Source organism: Tyto alba, unplaced genomic scaffold (assembly GCF_018691265.1).
Source record: "Tyto alba isolate M040663 unplaced genomic scaffold, T.alba_DEE_v4.0 Super-Scaffold_40, whole genome shotgun sequence".
NCBI classification, from domain to species: domain Eukaryota; kingdom Metazoa; phylum Chordata; class Aves; order Strigiformes; family Tytonidae; genus Tyto; species Tyto alba.
This window is the reverse complement of record NW_024881316.1, coordinates 29,103,092-29,123,701: the sequence shown is the minus strand read 5'-3', so window position 1 is coordinate 29,123,701 and position 20,610 is coordinate 29,103,092.

The following is a 20,610-nucleotide window of genomic DNA, read 5'->3' as shown; positions in this document are numbered from 1 at the left end:
TGTGCAGTCGATTATTGTATAGACAATTAATGAAAGCAAGCATAAATGTAAGAATAAAAAAACCCACAAAATTAAAGGTTATTTTAATAGGGTGTTATTAAGGCAGAAAATCTTGCCTCACTTAGGTAACTTTATGGTTTTGTAGTATATATAGATAAGAATAATCACAATAACACATCTGCAAAGTCAGCACTGGGCCTCCTTTTCGTTATCTCAAACAGTAATATAAAATTATCTTAGTCTCTATAATGTAAGTGGATATGATAACATGATTGTAAATCAGCCCAAAGAAGGGAAAATAATTATCTCTTGGCGCTATAGCAATCAACCTGGTTTTCTGACTTTTTGCTCACAGAAAGCCCCAGGTAATTTCTGCCTCTTACTTACAGAATTCCTGTGGCATCTGATTGCCCATTAACCTAACAAAAGCTGTGATGGCAGAAGATGCTTAGAATAGTTGCCCATACAAGCCAAACTACTGCTCGTGTTGCTTTATTTTAACACTAATATTGTTTCCTATGTTACCTTATAGTAAACACTCCACTTAAGCATGCTCAGAGTAAGATGAAATGCTATGTCTACACCTTTGTGCTGAAGTATACCTGAAAAATCACCAGGGACAAGGAGCTGCTGTGAGACTGGAGCAATATTTCAGGGAGGATTTCTGACATTTCAGCTGAATAAAGGCAAGTGCACAAGTCTGTGTTGTTACACATTTTTGTCATTGACTGCTTTCTGCCTCCCAATTGCCCAACACTTTTGATGAGCATGTTTCAAAAAGCAATTTCCAAATCTCTGTGGCTTTGGGAACCATGCTACCTGCAAACTGAGCATCCAAACTCAGGGACCCATAACACATCCTGGAAAGTGTTTGTATAAACCCTGAAGACAATTTCAGGTCCTGAACTGAGGCAGAAATAACCATCTCCACACATACAGGCGAGGCAATGTGTTGCTATGTAGCAGTCCTGCAAAAACAGAGCAGAGGCTTCAGCAGCTCACAGGCTGAGACAGTTGTGACTTGCCATTGCAGGAGATACAAGCTCCAGTTTGAACAGGAGGTTAGCCTCCAAAAGATCCAAAGTACATTAAGGCCCCATCTGGAATACAGTGTTTAAAGTTTGCCTTCTGCACTTGGAGATATGCTCTCCTTGGAAATGGTCCAGAGAAAAGCAGTGATGTGGTTTGAGCCTGGTCCGCAGCCAACCACCACGCAACCACTCTCTCTCACCTCTCTTCTGGCAATAAGAAGGGACAGAGAGCCAGGCTTGGGGTTCAAGATAGGACTGGGATGGGGAAAAAATCACCCTTCATGGGCACGAGCAAAAGGCAGACTCGTTAGGGGAAGAAAAAAACCCACAAACATACATTTATTACAGACACTAACAACACTTAACAGAGTAGGACAGTGAGAAGCATTGCTACATCTTGACAACACCTTCCCCCCACCCCTCCCTTCTTCCCGAGCTCAGCTCTGCTCCTGATAGCTCTACCTCCTCCCCCAATGGCGCAGGGGCAGGGAATGGGGGGTGCAGTCAGTATTGCCACTTTCTCCATCTTCAGCGGGGACAACTTCTGGAACTTATTCCCCCTGTTCCATCATGGTCTCCCTCTCACAGGAGACAGTCCTACACAAACTTTCTCCAACATGAGTTCCTCCCACAGGCCGCAGTGTTCCCCACACTGCTCCGTCATGGGTCACCAACTTTCTCCAACTGGATTCCCTCCCATGGCTGCAGCCCTTCCCGAGCTGCTCTGACATGGGACACCCCCGCATGCTGCAATCCTCCCAGCGCTGAACTACAGCAGTGGGTCTACCTTTTCCCATGAGACCCCGGCCTTCTTCAGGCACAGCACCTTGATCCAACTAGGCGGAAACCACAGACCATAAATCAGTGTCTGCTCCACCGTAGATCTTCATAGGTGGCAGGGGGGGCCGCCCTGCCGTCTCACCACAGGATACAGGAGGGTCTCTGCTCCGGCACACCTCCCCCCTCCTTTCTTCCTCCATTCCTCCACTGACCTTGGTGTTCATGCAGCGGCAGCAACTCCTCCTCACAAGTCCAACTGCCTGTCACCACGTCCCTTCTTAAATACGTTATCACAGAGGCGCAGCCGATTGGCTCAGTTTTCCAAACAGAAGTGGAGCTGACGTGGAGCTGGGGGAGCTTCGAGAAGCTTCTCACAGGGGGCCGCCCAGATAGCCCCCTCCCCTGCCACCAAAAAAACCTCCACCACTCACTCAACCCAGGACAAGTGAGAATAATGAAACGTCTGGAAACCACTGCCATATGAAACAAGATTAACTGCTCAGGATGAGAAGAGAAGATACAAAAAACTGTTGCAAAGAAAGGAAGAATCTGTTTTCCATGCTCTCAATGAGCCGGGGAAGCAATAATGTGCTGAAGTTGCAGCAAGAAAAAATCAAGTTTGCCATTAGGATTTTTTTTTTTCTAATAATTTCTAATTCTAATTTGATGAAGCACCAGTTATGGGGAAATTTGTGGAGCCTACATGGTTAGAGGTGGCTTGACAGAGATATCCATGAGGAGAGGGGGATAAACTAGATGACCTCATCCAGTCCCTTTCAAGCCTATGAATTATGATTCTATGATTTAATGAATGAGGTCAAATAATTGCAAATTTAAATTGTTTCCACATTTCACCACAAATCTCGTAACAACTTGATATCACCTCTAGATTTAAAGAGAAAACACTACTTTCGTCCAAATAATATCCATCTTAACTACTGTTTGGCTCTATCTATAGTGGCTATTTTTCTTTTCAATTTGGCTTCCATATTACTAAAGTTTTATTAAATCATCACTTTAAAACACTGTGCAAAAACTAGAGTTTTAAATAGTTCCCTCATTAAAAACAAAACAAATCAAAATAAACCAAAACAAAATAAAAAGCCCACCAAACCCCCACACCTTATCCTTTACAGCTATTATCTTTCCTCTTTTTCAACATCCAGGCGCTATCAATGTTGTAATTTCAGTGCATGTGTGGCAGTGTGTTTAATGCTGGAATCCAAGTCCTCAAATCAAAACTATCTTTCTATAGGCAAGATCAGCCATGCCACTTTGAGACTGCTGACAATCTGGGATCAAAGGCACAGCAATGCACTGCCCTTACACCTAATTGTTACAGTGACTAATCAGATTTGTCTTTCAGTCCCAAATTCACCATGCAAAGTGCACCAACATAATAAAACTTTCATTAAGCAGCTTTATTTTTTTCCATAAGACAAACTTCAAAGTAAAAGAGAATTTGGAAGCAAAGTGTATGATATAATATATGAAAAAAAATACAACTCAAAATGAAAGGATACTATGGAGAGCTGGGATATTCCTTTGCAGAAGTATTAAATTCCCACAGCTGAAAATCACTCCTCAGCACTGAAAATCAGGCCAGCATTATTTAAAGAAAATGAGCCATTTTTCACATATAATTTATCAGCACTAATCTGTAATAACCTTACCAAAGAGTAACTAAGTGCAGAGTTTGGCCTTAAATATTTCTGTTGCAGTAATTTCTTCTGTCTTTTATGGAGAGGCGATTTCTCCCTTCATTATATTAATGTCGACAGGAATCGGCAAGTCTCTAATTCCTAATGAGACTGAAGAATGGCACAGATTAATTTGAAAGGAGACCATCTTGGAGCATTTCCAAGAATGACTGAATTTTTCTTTTTTGCTTTGGGGAGATGCTCACACCCTTCAGTTTCACATTAGCATGTTGCACGGGGTGAGACATCCTAAGAACTGTTCAGCCCCCATCAAACCCTCCAGAGGAAAACTGTTCAAGTCTTTATGACCTTGTAGGCAGAACATTCACACTGATACATGCAATCCCCTTAACTCATGTAACAGAAGACTGATTGCAGCAAATAATTAGATGTCAGTACATTTTAAAATTGCTCACAATCTGCAATTCCTTTTATTCCATGGTGTGTTTTAGTTATAGTGACTATCACATATTTTGTGCCGTAGGTATTTTATTTTGTTTTATTTTGCTTTTTTTACATATGCCAGGCAGGCAAATCCCACTGGTTTATTCTTGATCAGTAACATGCAAAGTAAATCCCAATTTATAAACTTTGACTTTTGCTTTTAGGGGATGTAAATTTTTTGCATTGCAAGCAAATGTAATGGTTTGTTCTTCACTGTGTCTATGGCAAATTCAGAGAGTACCCATCTATGGTTCATAACCATTGAACTTACATCAGAAGTGGAATTTAGACTTCTAATTTCCATATGTTAAAATAGACACTTGATACAAAATCCAAACAAAATTTGAAGTATAACAAGGATGGAAAAACCTGTGGCCTTGGGGCCTGAATTCAACCCGTGACTTCATTTTGAAAGGCCTGTGAGTACAAGGTTTTTTTTGTGTTATTATTGGATAAACAACTGTGGTTACTGTTTGGCCTAAAAATGTTTTGAAAAGCCTAGTCAGCATTAGGCAAGGACTGGTTTCCCCACTCTGAATATAGCCCTTTCCAGTGATGCGTGGTTTCGGTATTCAGAGGTCCCAACACAAAAAATTGCAAAAGGGGCTTGTGTATCACCCAGAGAGTATCCGTAATATATCCCGTCACAAGATACAAGAGAAGAGGTAAAAACCTAGACTGAAGAGAGGAGCTAGAATAGATACCTGGTTGCAGAACTTCTTGAGATATTATTTATACTGTGCTGGCCAGTGCAAGAAATCACCATGAAATCACCATGATCATCATCATCACAGTGAAATCACCATGCCTTTTTCACATTTAAAGTTGGTACTTTGGAGGCCAATCTTCTTTTACACATATCAAATACAAGGCATATGGTGCATATAATATAACCTGGGTGAAGTAATTATATTTTATGTCATTTATGTTCCTAGTGAACTAAATCACCTCTATTGTAATTATATGGGCTTCCAAGAATTTTGACCAAGGGTGAGTTGTGTTCATTCAACTTATTTTAAACATTGCAAACCGTAGGTTATGCATTCTTGTACTATGGAGGGATTTCCGTTAATTCAGCCATGATCTGGTGATACTTAGATTACTTTTGACCTAACTGTTATTAGGAAACCTGGTGTTCAGTCAGGAGCTTTTCCCTAGGCATTGTTCTGACATGTGCAATACATTTTCTGCCATGCAATTCACGCATCCAGTACAAGACAAGGAATCTGTTTTATACAAGTTGGTTCCAGTCTGGTGGAAGGTTCTAATACTCAGTCAGTCACATAAGCTTGATTTTTGTTTTAAAAGTTATCCTTTTAGACTCTTTGCCAGCCTCAAAGTTTCAAAAGTCAAGACATCCACCAAAAAAATAGTATGATCAATTTAACTAGGAGACTTTTATTAAACAGGAAATTGTGGATGTCTATTCTCTTTCTGCTCTTTTTAGAGTGCACCTTCGTCATACTTTCTGGCTTTTCTCTTAAGGCATAAATCTTAAACATTTACAGTTTTTAATTAATATTGTGGTTTTTTGTTTTTTTTTTGGTTTTTTTTTTCATAATCCTATGACTTCCAGAGTTGAGGTTTAAGAAAGCTATCAAATATCAAGAAACCTAAGATTTCAAGAGTTGTTACCACTTCAACTGCATGTACAAACAGGGAGGTAAGCTTGCCATGGGAGACTGACTTCCCAGTCTTTCTAAAACCATATTCCAACTTGACTCCATATCTTTACCCTTCAACCTTATCTCCAAAGGAATTATTTAGTATGGTCAATCACCTGTAAGAACCAAATTTATTATGGGACTAATTTGTAGCCTATCCTTGTTTCCCTAAGATTGGCCAGAAGAAAGTACTTCGGAAGTTTTCCCTTACTCTTATGTTATTTCACCTTCAAACAACACAGTCTTACATTTTCATATGGGCTTCTGGATTTCAGTTATCCAGCTATGAACATGTCTGTCTGTATTTTTCATTTTAGACAGTCCTGTTCTCCCTGCACAGTTCATACAGACTTTAAAATTCTGAACCTTAAAAATACTTCACACTTTCTATTTCTACTTTCTGAAGTTCTAAAAAAAATACTTTGCAATGCTTACTGATGCATTTCTGCATAATCAGGATTGCACTTGAATTGAGTATCACATTTACTAGGTGACTACCAATACTAAAAGTAAGGAAGCAGACAAGATAGATGGATGTCCCTTTCATGTGGAGTGCTTCCATTACAGATGTTCTTACTTTAATTATTTGATTTAGGACAATCCCTTGACTCAAAAGAAATTGTCATGATGCTTGGCTCTGATGACATTTGCAGAGAAGTGGTGCCCATCTTAAATTCAGAGGAAGGAGGAATGTGCTGAGTCTGGGGAGACATCATTGGTGGTGTGAGGAGAAGAGATCCCTCTTCCCTGAGAGGACTGTGGCCACCAAGATCTTAGGGAAGCATTGTCCTGAAACCATTTAAAAGGAATTCAGATGCTGTCATCATGCTGTCCAGTTTCAAGTCATCTGCTGGCTTCAGAAAAAGAGATTCATGACTGCAATATGGTTAAACCATCTCACTGCTAAACCTATGATGTCCTGAAATGTGGCAAAGGGAGCATAACAGATACCACCTTTGGCCAAAACAAAAAATACGTTGAGAAAGAATTGACTTCAAGTCTGTTTCCCCTTGCCCTAACCAGCATGGCTACCAGTACGAACAGTACTGCTTAGATGTAGAATTAACCAACTAGAAGTACTAACCAACACTAATATCCTTAGTACCACACTAAATCACTGAGGAAATCAATTCTTGCTGTTAAGAGAACTTCCTAAACTCTGGGTGGACCTTTCACCTCAAGCTTTATCTACTTCAGACTGTGAGTTTGCCTTAACATGAACAAGCCTTAGCATTCCAGCTAAGAGGCAAGGTGGGATGGCTTCCTCTCCTCCAACAGAGACAGTGATGGAGGACCTAATTTCTTTCTGCATAAGAGAAGCAGTAGCCTCTTAAGTATTTGGGTATTTGTTATGTTCAGAACAAATGAATAGCAAGGGTCATCTAGCAGGTAGATGAGCCTAGTTCTGCCATATTCTTCCTGAGATGGCATGACAAGAAATGCATAAAGAATTCAAGATGAGAAGTTCCATGGTTAAGTTCTCTGTTTCATTCTTTTCTAATAGTACCTTATATGCATTGTACCTTTGCAATCAAAGCTAAGCACTGGGCTGATGTCTCAGGAGAACTAGCCACAACAGCTCCAAAACTTAATTTTCTGAGCAGTAGCAGCTCATATAGAATCCATCACTATGCATGTATAGTTATTGATATTTTTTCCCCTTGTGAATACCTTTGCATTTAATGACACTGAATTTCATCTGTCATTTTGCCATTTAATATTGTGAACTTCTTCAGTAGCATTCTGCACTCAGCTTTAATTTTGAATCCACTAAATAATTTCCTATCCACTGCAGACCTTCCCATCACTAGTAATGCCTTTATTTCAGGCTAATTCTGAGCATGTTGAACAGTACAAATTCCAACACTGACCTTCAGAGGCTTCTCCTGATAGTTGTGATCTAAGCATTTATGCTTATCCTTATTTAGTCTAAAATCTGATCTTCTTTCTAAGCCAGTAAGAACCTATAACGTCTAAGAGTCAATTGAGAGGAATATCATCAAAAGGTTTTGAAAGTTAAGGGGCACCATAAAGTTAATTCCTCATGCCAAGTGTATTGAAGTTTTTGAAAACATGACTTCCATGTGCCAGGCACCAAAAAAAAGAATGAGGGCTAGAGGCAAGGAAGAGAAATGTTTTGGTGGCTTATACCTTTGCTTAGCACTGGTATTCCTTCTTAGGAGTATCTCATCTCATGGTGACTTCTTAAACTTTTTTATCACACAGCATTCCTTGCTCCCTCCACTACTGTGCTAGAAACTTCTAACTTCATCCCAAATCTCAGGCTCCTTGCCCAAGAACACCAAGCTCTTGAATCCCTTTAAGCCAGGGTTTCCCAAACCCCTGCTCACACCTCTACTTCTCACGCCCATATACCCCACCTGCCTTAGATGTCCTGCCTGGCAGGGTTTCTCCTCTCTTTACTCCCCAAAGTATCTCCCACTGGATAACTTCTCCTTCGCATTTAAAGGGAGGCAAGTAACTGCATCGAAGATAGGTAACATCACTTTGTGATGAAGATTAAAGCCCCGTAGCCCTTTACCACCAGCACCAGTTAGCTAGTGGTCCTCACCATGTCAGTGGAACTAGTCCTCCGTGATGTCTGAATTATTTTCAGTGCCTCCCCTAGTAGCTAGACACTAGCTGGGAGAATGTTTACTCCAGTGCTGTTGTAGTAGCATCAGCTACAGTGCACACATCTTGAGACACCTAGGTATTATCTCCAAGGGACACTCACTGAGAAACTAAGAAAACCGATGAAACCAGCAGCCACTTTTTCATTTACAATAAGATGTGCCTTTATTTTAGTACAGTCTACTTTACTAGCATACAACAAGGCAACTAATCTGCTTCATAAATATACAGTTTTAATGGTTATAATCACAGAACTCAATATAATTATTTCTTACAAAACCATGATCTTTCTTCTGGGACAAGAAAACACTTTCTAAGGCCTGCTTTCAGATGAAATGTTATTAAGAGTAATTGGCATAGTTGAGCAATTTGGAACTTTGCAAAATTAAAGGTTTAGTCTTCTCTTTTCTCACTGCAGACTGATACAGAGTTTCCCGTTAACCTTTCCTTGAATGCTCTTTGACTTCACTTTTCTTAAAGGCCAAAAAGGAACCATTATGATGCTCCTGCATACTATTGACCAGTTTTTTTCCAGAGCTCACAGTTATAGTTAGCCTACGGCAACATTTTTCACCTGCTGTGATGAGATGCAAAGTGGCCTCCAGAAGACAAACAAGAGGTGGTATAAAGGGTTTCCAATTGTGTTATCAATCTAATACTATTAATAAACCAAAGACAGTATCTGGATGTGGGCTTCTTACTATTTCTCACAAAAATCTCACCCAGAATACATGTAGATTTTACAGCCTTATGATTAACATCATGATAGAATCTTTTAATTTCTATAATGGATATAAGAAGATCAGGTCGCTTTTAAAAATGAATAGACAAACAAGAAAAACCCAATAAACACTCTAAACCTTAATCTGAAAAGGTTGAGAAATACTCATGCAAAAGCATGTGTTTTAGCAAGACTTTCAAAGCTTAGACAGCCCCTGTGCAAGTTGTGACCATCAGAGTTAAGCTTTTAGGATGTATGGATTTCACTTTCATTAGAGTTTGAAAATAGAAATGGACTAAAAGGTGATTTTAAGGATCTCTTAAGTACAAAGTTACATTTCAGTGCTCCCAATTAGCTCAGTAGCATACTGCACTGAGTAGGCATGAAGATGCTCTAAGGCATTTCTGCTGGTTCCCATTTCAGTTATTTATAGATGTCTCTGCTCAGTAGTTATCTTCTGCATTACTGTTGAAGAGCCTCTTTTGAAACTCTACTTCTGAAATTCCTCCTGGATTAATTTTGCCCCTTCTTAAATATCTTCATAAAAATAGTGTTAAGAAAAAACAATTGCTCTCTGACTGAAAAGTTGAGTAATGAGTCTGAACCCATGCCCATATTTTTGCAACTGCAGTTTTTAAAATGAGACTAATATGTTCACAATAATACTGCTGATAGAACTGTCACTATTGCAGTGGTAGAAAAGGCTGGTATAATACATATAAAATATTCTTCAAATAAATAAAAGATTAACTTCTCTGTGTGAGACACTGTAAAATACAGATAAATGAAGTAATAAGAATGAACTGAACCTGAAGCACATTTTTATTTTCCCAACTTGCCTGATATAGGGAAAATTATAAAGATCAAAAGAAGGGGGAATCAATAGGATTAGTTTCAAGAACACTGCAATGTGCTTCTGATAATCCTCTCCAATAAATTGTTACTTTTTCAACCCTTTTCAACTAAACTTTGCCTCCCATTTGGTGCCATTAGCCATGCTGATCCAATGCTGTTTTCCTTACTTGCAGGAGTGCTCCAGACAGCCCTTTTAAAGGATTCCCCAATGGATTATCTGAACAATTTCCCACTGAAGGCAGTGAGTAACCACTGAGTGCTGAGGTAATATAATTTCAATAAATCAGTTCCATCTGAAATGACAGATAATGGCCAAACTAGATAATGGAAATGGAATTCAGCCATATCCCTTTGCGAAATGCCAGTTCAATGTGAAATAAAAGCCATTCATCCTTCCCACTCCCTAAATCACATCAGTTGAAACAAAACAGAATTTGTCGATGATGAAATTGGGGTGAGGGCGTAGATTCAGGGAAGGAGGTAGGTAAAAGCAAGTTGGATGGTAGGATACCTTACCCCTGAAGGGCGTATGGATTGCCTCTCTTCCAGATGTAGGGTGTGGGGACTGTTCAGCACTCTGAAAGGTATTTGGCCCCATATTTATATATTGTTTTAATGGCTTAAACCATGAACAGTGAATAAAAGATTGAGCCTCTCCCCTTTTCACTAGGAGTAGAGGTCAAATAAGCAGCGTCAAACCCACTTCTCTGACCTCCAAATGGAATTCCCTAAGTATCCCATTATGGGATAGGAAACAGGGTTGAAGATGTACAAATTGCACAGGGTAGAGGAGAGAGCTGGCAGAAGACACCCTAACCTAAGACTGTGGTTACGACACATGTTGGGAAGTGGTGAGTGCTGACATGAGCCATTTCAGGTGTTGGAAAACTTTAGTTGTCCCCTCTCTGAGACGAGCAGCTGCGTCATAAACTGCAACTGGAAGTGAGGTTGTGGCAGAAAAGTTTGGGAGCCACTTAATGATACTAAGAAGAGGGCACATCCTCTCTCACCTTTATCTAAGTAAGGGATCCAGTTCTGTCAGTATGGAGCCTCCCAAATAAATGATATAAGATAATATCTGCACTAGGGGATTTTCCAAAGGTAAATATGGAGCTGCTGAGACGGGACAGTTCAGGGCACTTGCAGAACTGGAGAAGAGTAATTACTCCTCTGGGTGCTGCATCTTCATCTTAGGTGTCTTCAGTAGCAGAGGCTTTGGAGTGGAGAGAAAGGATGGGAGCAGAAAATATATTTGTGATTCATGGCTTCCAATTTAGATATTTGAAAGCTGCCTAAGTGCTGGCTTGGCTCTCAACCCAAGCTATGCTGTGAATAGCAATCACATCTGAAAGCTTAACCCAGTACAGCAAGACCTGAGATGGCAAGAAATGAGCTCCATGAAGACTGGAAGCCAGAGCAACATTTCAAGTCATGAGATAGTGTTATAGGCGCAGAGAACGAGGACTTTGATGGTACTCAGATGAGTAGCCATGAAGTATAAGGAAGAGGCTGCAGTGTTCAAGCTGAGAATTCATTTTGACAGTAAGGGTAAACAGGAAGAAATGCATTTTTCAAGCAGAGGTTGGAAAATAGGAACAATATTTGGCAAAGTCTTTGCCTTGGTGGGGAAAAGAAGACAGAAATGGCTTGCAACAGTGGTAACAGCATTGTTACCTAGCACAATCTGTCTACTGTTAGCACAGATATTTGGAGAGAACACAGACAGCAAATTCAGGCATTGTTTCATAAGAGCAATTAAAAATCTACTCAGAAGGAAAAATTATTTTTATAAGATTAAAAAAGTAGGATGATGCCTAACATTAAAATGAATATGCATTCAGGCATCTTCCTGGGTGTATAAGACAGAGAAAGGTTCAGTCTTGCAAGCTCATCTTGCCTTGAAAGCAACATGATGACTCATATAATTCCCTGGCTAACGAGACAGATAGGTCAAGGAAGCAGTGAGAGGGTCTGTGATTAGGATAAACTCAGACACTAACTTTCTGCCCTCATACTTCTAAGCACAAAATCCCTATTTTGACAACTCACTGCATGGTTACAGACCTCCATACCATCTAACAGCCCATTGATTGGGCTGGGATCCACATGTCCACCAGTGCAGCGTTAGCTGCCAGAGCCTAAGGGATTAATTCAGTGCCATCAGTAGTGATTTGAAGTCCCTCTGGTAGATCATTTCATGGGGCACATGTAAATGGGCACAGGAAAAATTAAATTCATCTGTCAATAACCATTAGAGTTGTGCTAGGTATGCATCCATGGGTTAGCTTAGAAAAGTTAACCAAGCATTTCAGTATGCACCAAATGAATTTTCTCCCCTGAAATAGCTCCTTGGGGAAGGCCTCAGCAGGATAGGGGAGATTTCTGCTGCAGAAGACACTGGTGGGTGGGAGGTTCCTACAGAGCATGCAAAATTCCACTCAGCTGTTTTGTCTTCAAAAAACTGTGGTGTGGAGGCTATTGCCGTGTCAGATCCTCCAGCTTGAGTCAAATAGGTGTATGACTGGAGTCAGAGTCTTGAAATCAGGATAAAAAAGGCTGTAGAGTGAGATGAATGAAAGCAGATTTTGAGTCTACATCAGAGCTTTATGTACTTTGCTCTCTAACACTTGGGTATTCTGAGCAAACTAATTGTCGTTAGCCGAGAAAGCAGGAAGTTCAGAAAATAAGAAGAACTAATCACAGTAAATTGATTTTAATGCATCTAAAAATTAAAGGTGCAGTACTTCTCTCAGATATAGCTGCAGAGAAACTGATTCATTGCACTTAATATAAAATTGAAATTCTGAATTAATTCTTGAGGGAAAACGATGCTAAGGAGCTAAGGCAGGATCACCACAGCTCTCTACTTCATCACACCAGAGTACCTGTACTCCTGGAGCACTGAAGTTCTGCAACAAGCTGTGCTGTGTTTTGCTTCTGTATTTGGTTGAAGTTTCTACTACATATGCACCCCTCTAACTCAGAGGCTAAGTCGAGCTGCCCTCACTGTATCCCACTTTTCCTTTCTGACAAAGGAGAGGTGTTAAATCCATTGCATCCCTAACTGCAAAGTGTCATGACATTCAATTGCTTACTAATTTTGACAAAAATATTCTTAGAAACCTTCTCAGCTCTGGCAACCAAAGAAACAATGAAAGGTCTTATTAATGTCAGCGTTGTCTGATTTTCTTCTCCCACTTAAATCTTCCATACTAGCATGTTAATTCTCACTAGTCACTAAGAACAGTCAAGAAATATCTTGTGCAAAAAATACATGGAAATGCTTAAGATGCCAGGTTAATCACTCAAAAATTAATGGATTCCAGACTTAAGATCATCTCAGTAACTTCATGCAATATGACACAGCCTTTAACTATACAGTTATTTCCATTTTTTCCCCTTCTCTCAGGGGAAATCACCTACACTTGGGATATAAAATGGAAAATACATTTACAGGAAAATTTAGCTTGGAATGGACCTCTGGAGGCCATCTGGTCCCATCCCCTGCTCAAAGCAGGGCTAACTTCAAAGGTAAATCAGGTTGCTCAAGGCCTTGTCCAGTTAACTTTTGAAAGGTTCTGGAGATCAGTAGACCCACTTTCTTCTCCCAACATCTTCAGGACTGAAAAGGATCTCTGAAGCACTGAATTCTGATTTAAGAAAATTTGGAAAACTGAATGTATTTCAAAAGAATGGAGGACTGTCAATACCAGTCAAACCACCGAATTACTTACTTAGGATTCTATCAAGAAGTAATTAAAGCTAAAAATATAATTCATGGCAGCCAGCATGGCTTTGCAGAAGGCAAATCCAGTGAAAAGTTCTTACCTTTTTTGGTGCAGCAGGTTGTTAAAAAGGTAAATAATTTTTACAATATGATTCTACTACTACAGCGTAGTATTTTAAGACAACTTATTTTTACAGTTTTATTACTACAGTATTATATGTGGAATTATCAGAACACACATCACATAAACAAAGAGCATGCTCAGTGACAGATCTCAGAAAATAAATTGTTGATGAAGATGTATCCATTAACCAGACAGTTGTTAATGGGGGCATCAGTTCTTGATCTAAAGCAGTTTATATGATGGAGATTATATAAAATCATTGCTGGTGCATTTGAAAATGACACAAAAGCCGGCAAGGTAGTAAATAATAAGAATAAATTTCTATTATATAGGAGTTAAAACTGTAGAGTCAAATATTTCAAGTTCCACAAAATGCATTTCAGTTCAGTTATACACAAGGTAAAATCAAGACTATCTACAGTTTGGAAGACTGTTTTAGAAAGTATTGTTTCAGAGAATGATTAGATGTCATCTCAGATAACTGATCAAGGCAAAAAGCAATCTTGCTTCACACACGATAAAGGTATTCCTAGAATATTTCTTCCTGGTTTAGTTTCAATGTAGAAATAATGGAGGGAGTTCAAATGAAACCTTCAAAATGATTCAGAGGCTGAAAAAAGTGATGTGGAAGAAAACATGCTACCTTTTTCAGGAAGAAAAGCTGAAATGTGACTTAGTAGGCAGGGGCATAAGAAGAAAATATCTGATTCTGGGGAAAGGTTTTTTTTAACCTGACAAGCAGTGGCATAGTAAAATTACTTTTTGGCAGCTGAAGTTGAACAAATTCTCCCTCAGTGTTCCTAGCTGTGAAGGTCATTAAACACTGAAGCTGTTTGGCTGGAGGGACAGTAAGCCTCTAGGGATTTTGCAGAGGACCACAAACAATTTCCCTCCATGTGGGTGAGTGACAGCCAAGAAGGCTCAGCTTTGTCCTTGCCATGTTCAGAAGACATGAAGCCTGCATTCAGATAACACATGCCCCTGAGCTTCCTAAGTAGGAACAGCAACTTGGATTCACATATCAACATCTAGTTGATTACCAGTATCTGAGCTGCAGCCAGAATTTCTGACATATTGGACTGGAGGGATGAAGATACGTTAATATCTTTTTGCCTCTGAAGCTTGGTTCAGGGATCTGCAAGCTGCTCTGGTCCTCTCCACATCTAAACATCGTGATCAGCTCCCTGACAGTGCAGGGGCTGCAAATATCCATGAGGGCTACCTTCATTTTTCTTATTTATTTCTTATTTAATTTCTTATTTGTTGGGGGTTATGAGATTGGAAATGCACTTGCTCAAGGAGTCATAGAGCTCGGTATATATATATATATATTTATGCAATTCAATGGGTCATAATAAATAAATGCTCACATTAAATAATACAATAGTTTATTCTGGATTTAAACTGCATGAAAACAGAGGTTACAAGATGATGTCACCTTATATATATTGTTTCCCTGTCCCTGTAGGAAGATGGGACATTTCCTCAACATCAGAATTTTGGAGCCAGCACAATTTGTGGCCCTGCACAGAACCATTCTCATTGCGTGCACCAGTGCAAGCACCTCGCTGGCTATGTTAGGAGTTGATACCCTCTATTGTCAGAGAATAGCAGCTCATTCCTTGACATCCCACTGCCAAATGGGATCAACATCTGACATTTGAGAAAGATTCTTTCAAAAAAACCCAGACACGACAGCTGTCAATATATCCCATGAAAGACAACCTGCGCTGGTCAAACACCAAAGTGTCTCCTTCTGCTCTTTCTGTCTCCAGCTCTTCCATAAGAGACAACCAGGGCGCTGAAATCACAGTACTCCTCACAACCCTTCCCTCCCTCACTCTGCTCAAAACATTCCTGTATTTTGGGAGAACTTAGTGCTAAGGCAGGGCCCTCTTTCATCCACTGGTGACCCTGCAGAAAGACAAAACCCTGGTGTTGTAGCAAAGTGGAGAGGTAAGATCTGAAAAGGAGATTTGATCATCATTCAGCTGAAACAGCCCCATTTGGTTTCCCTATAAGGGTCCATCCTTTTCATCCCCATAGGGCAGAAAGGAAACATTCAGGTTTGACTTTTCTTTTGAGAGTCAGATTTCAAATATTTATTAACTTAATGCCAGATACAAATCAAACATTTGAGCCTAAGAGTCAAAGGAAAAGAAAGAGTTTGCAAATACAACACAAAAAGCAATCTCAAAATCTTCAAAACAGCTCTGAGCCTGCCCTGAGTCTCTGCTCATCCCTGAGTTCTGGTACACACTGGAGTTATATTCGCCCCTTGTGTCCTGTCTGTTATAACCTCATAAAACTAACCAGGGATTTATGCTGGATTAAAACCAATATCCCTTCTCTGCCTTACTGAACGTTGAAATTGGGCAGAGGACAATACCTCTAAATCTGTAGATGCTAAACAAACACAGAAGTTATATGAGAGGTTGTAATTCAGCAGGATTGTATTTACTGAGAGAGATTAGATGTTTTAGGATTTCTTTTCTGAACTGGATGAAATATAACTTTCATGTCCCCAAAGATAACAAAATAAAAAGAAAAATAACCCTCCTTTTTCCTAGCAAATATTTTTGGTTGAGCATTATCCATTACCAAGGTGAAGGAAACTGAGAGAAGCAGCATGGAAACTTTCAGAGTACAGTCTTAGTGAACTAAAGCCAGTGATGACATTTAATTTTGTAGTATTTTTCAATCTGCTCCAATTAAGGACTAAACCCTGTGCCTTCAAGTGTGTGTTAATTGTGGATGTCCAAATAGAAACACTGGGGGTTGCTATTTTTAAGTCTTACTGTGTCCTCATAAAACAAATTAAAATAAATAAAATAACTGATAACTTTAATACTGTTGGCTGGGTACTGCAAAATGGAAACGGCAAAGATTAGTGAATTCCATAAAATCTGTGACCTAAAGACCTGATTTTAGAAAGTGCTTCAACTTCAATAAACAGAAACGACTGTATTTTTACACTTATATCTGGTAACATATAATTTCAGGGTCCTGCTCCGAATTCCTACTATTTTAAACCTGAACCATATGACAATGATACATAAAGATAAAAGTTATTGAGGGTGAAGTTCTGATATCAATGAAAGTCCTGATATTTTAGAAACCTTGAGAAAAGCAGATTAAAATTCAGTATAAAATTTCAATTTTTTTTACTATTCTGATTGTTCCATATTATTTGTGGAATGCACTAAGTGCTGTCAACTATTTCCCTTAGTTTTGACAAGATACTTCTTCAGCATGTGAGAAAAGTAAATTATAATAAATTATAGTCTGAGCTGAGTTCTAGTAACCACAGTTTCATTATTTTTCTGTTAAAATACGCCCTCTTTCTCCTTGGCTTCACCCTGCTCCCTCTTGCTACAAACAGAATATCAGATCTTCTGAAAATGTGTTTAAATGGGCTTTGGCTAATTCACCTCCAAATGTTTGGCTGTGCTATGCTGATGATTATTTCATACTTTGACCCCTTGATCCAGAGCAATTATTCATATTTAGGGAAACATTTCAAACCAAGCAGCTGTTCATGTTTGCTATGTAGAAAAAGGAAGACCTTCGCTTTCTTTAACCATTCCTATGGGCTAAATATTTGCTAGGGAGAGTGGTCTGAGAAAACACAGGTATTTTTTTTTTAACTTCAATTTTACACAAAACAAGTTTAATGTCCTCTCCCCAAATCAGTTTTGATTTATTCTAAGCATCCGTAGAATGAGATGAATGTCTTCCACCTCAGTAACACAAGTTTAAATAAGCCATAAATCGCTTTTTGTTGGAGTTTAGACACATAATAGGTCAAACTGTCTTAATGTTTGTGTCAGTCTGTCATAAAAGCACTTAAAAAAATCTGGAACCTTTATACCTGCTCCCCCCAATCCAAAAATCTATATTTACTCAATAACCTTTTGTTCTTCTATTTGTTGCTCATCCTTGTGAGACAAAACATACGCAACATCTATTTTTAGCTTTGCCTTTGACAGAACTTAACTTAAATCTGAAATGTTTAAATCGAGTCATGATGTCCATAGGCAATCTTAAACGCAACAGTGAATCTAAGGGATTTTTGGAACTGAATAGTGAAAGAATAATTTGAACTTTTATAGTATTTGGCAGTGTAAACTAATTTTGACAGTTTTGTCCATTGAAATACAAATATACTCTTTCCATAGTTTTGTTGCCTTACAATTTTTAGGATATTTACTGGGTTAGGTAGATGTGCAATAAAAATAAATGCCTGAGTTTAGTACTATTTATTTTGTTGCAAAAGTGCTTTAACTGTATACCACTTCACCTTCAGGATAGTTCTGATTAACTGTTAGAGTCTGTGAAGTGATTTTTCTTTACAAAGAATATTTTCTTTCTCAAATTGTTAGTGTAATTAATATAAACATTTACTGTTTTGCTCCAATGCTACAGCATGTACCCCTAAACCACAAAAACTCTTTTTGACCTCAGCTGCATTTCTGTTAGATTAAGAATTGTGAACTTGGCCCTTAAGGCAGATTTTTAGGATCAGGTGGTTGCCAGACAGCAGAATAACTTCTGGAAATTTCTCTCTTTTGATTAAAAAAAAAAAAAAAAAAAGTCGTAGTTGTTACAGTAAAAAAAAAAATCTGGGTTTTATTTTATAAACAGTCTACCACAGACTAGCTCCCAGCACACTTTAGGAATTCAGGTTGGGAAATCTCTGCTAGCCTAGCATGTGGGAAGAGAGAAAGAGGAAACTAGGTTGTTGATAGGTAATAAACTTCCTGCTATTATTTTCTAGAAGAAAGCTGTGGTTAAGTATCCCATAACCATAGAATTACCACTCAACTAGACAGTAAGTCTTGAAGTATCTATATCTCAGGAGACAGTGATTTTTTTTTCTTTTTGGTCTTTCTTTTTTTAATGAGGATCAGCAACAAGCACTGTGGCTAAGAGGACTACCTGTCCCTCTTGCCTCTGAAATATGAATAACGACTCAGACTTTATTAATAAAGCTTCTCTATCACTGCATAAAGAGAAAGACAAAATAAAGTAATGAAGAGATTTGCTCATTGAATAAAGTTCTATTGGAAGAATTTAGAAACAGAGAATTTGTCTGGCAAGTGCTACACAGCCTGCACAGAACTGACAGCTCCTGGGCTAAGGAACTAGTCTTCACTTGTCTCCTGCCCACTCTGACATTACTCTGTACCATGGTCTGATACATGCCAGATACAAGCGTACACATCTCTAATGCAAGTGGATCATCTGCTGCACAACACATATATTGATGGATCTGTTATGTGCAGTTCAACTCAGTAATACGCTAGTGATTCACAGAATCATGGAACAGTTGAGGTTGGAAGGGACCTCTGGAGGTCATCTGGTCCACCCCTCCTCCCACGTAGAGCTGGTTGCCCAGTATCATGTCCAGATGGTTTTTGAATATGACCAAGGACGGAGACTCCACAACTTCCCTGGGCAACCTGTGCAAGTGCTCAGTCACCCTCACAGTAACAAAAGTTTTTCCTGATGTTCAGAACCTCTTGTGTTTTGGTTTGCCCTCACTGCCTCTGGTCCTGTCATTGGGCACCACTGGAAAGAGCCTGGCTCCATCATCTCTGCACCTTCCCTTCAGGTATTTATAGAAATTGATGAGGTCCCCCTAAATCTCCTCTTCTCTAGGATGAACAGTCACAGTCCTGTCAGCTTTTCCTCATGAGACAGGTGGTCTCTTAATCATCCCTGTGGCCATTCATTAGACTGTCCTGTATGCCCATGTCACTCTTGTACGGGAGAGCCCAGAACTGGATGCAAAACGTGAGTAGAGGAGAAGGATCACCCGCCTCAGCCTGCTGTCAATACTTTGTCTAATGCAGCCCAGGATACCACCAGCCTTCTCGGCAGCAAGGGCACATTAGTGGCTCGTGTCCAACTCCATGTCCACCAGGACACCCAGGTCCTGTTTTAAAAAGCTGCTTTCCAGCTGGGTGGTCCCCAGCACATACAGATGCCTGAGTTTGTTCTTCCCCAGGTGCAGGACTTTGCACTTCTCGTGGTTGAGCTTTATGAGGTTCCTGTCAGCCCATTTATCCAGGCTCTTGAGGTCTCTCTGGATGGTGTCACAACCCTCTGTCGTATCAGTCACTCCTCTAAGTTTTGTATCTTTTGCAAACTTGCTGCAGCTACACTCTACCCCATTGCCCAGACCATTAATGAAGATGTTAAACAGGACTGGATCCAGTATTGTTCCTTGGGATACACCACTAGTTACTGGCCTCCAAATAGACTAGACTAGTTTCAGTGGTGTCATCCTTCCCTGTTGGTGCATGACATACCACATTACATTGCGTCACATTGCAGCAGCCCCCGTCCTGCAGGTCCAAAACTGGGATGGCCCCTGGGAATTTACCAAGACCCATCTTCTCCCTTGGTTTTAAGCTGAGATGAAATTATTCCCTTTTAGCAACAGTGTTCTCCAGCCTCGTTTGGTGTAACACCTCTGCCAGTTGATGGCACTGGGAGGACACGTGGCATGCAGGGAATTGAACGCACCATGGCCGGGGCATGACAGCAGCAGAGGGAGATGGGTAAGGCAGAGAAGAGCCCCAAGACTAAACACCTTCAGGCACCCTAATTCCTTACAGAGGGGTCAGAGAGCAGCTAGTCTGCCTTTCTGGGAGGGGAGCAGAGGGAAACCTAAAAATAATTCAGAAAAGAGCCCCCCAAAAAAGGAAAATCTGTTGTCCATTCCATATGAAATGGAAATAACTTCAAATTTTTTAAAAAATGAAAATGTAATTTAATTTCTTAATCAGTTGTCTTTTTGTGCTCATACCCCTCTCCTTGCCTGTTCCGGGGCTACTCATACCATCATGCTTTGAGATCTTACATTCTGTTATTGTCAACAAGACAATGCAGTCTTACAGTTTTCCAGCAAATTGAAATACATAG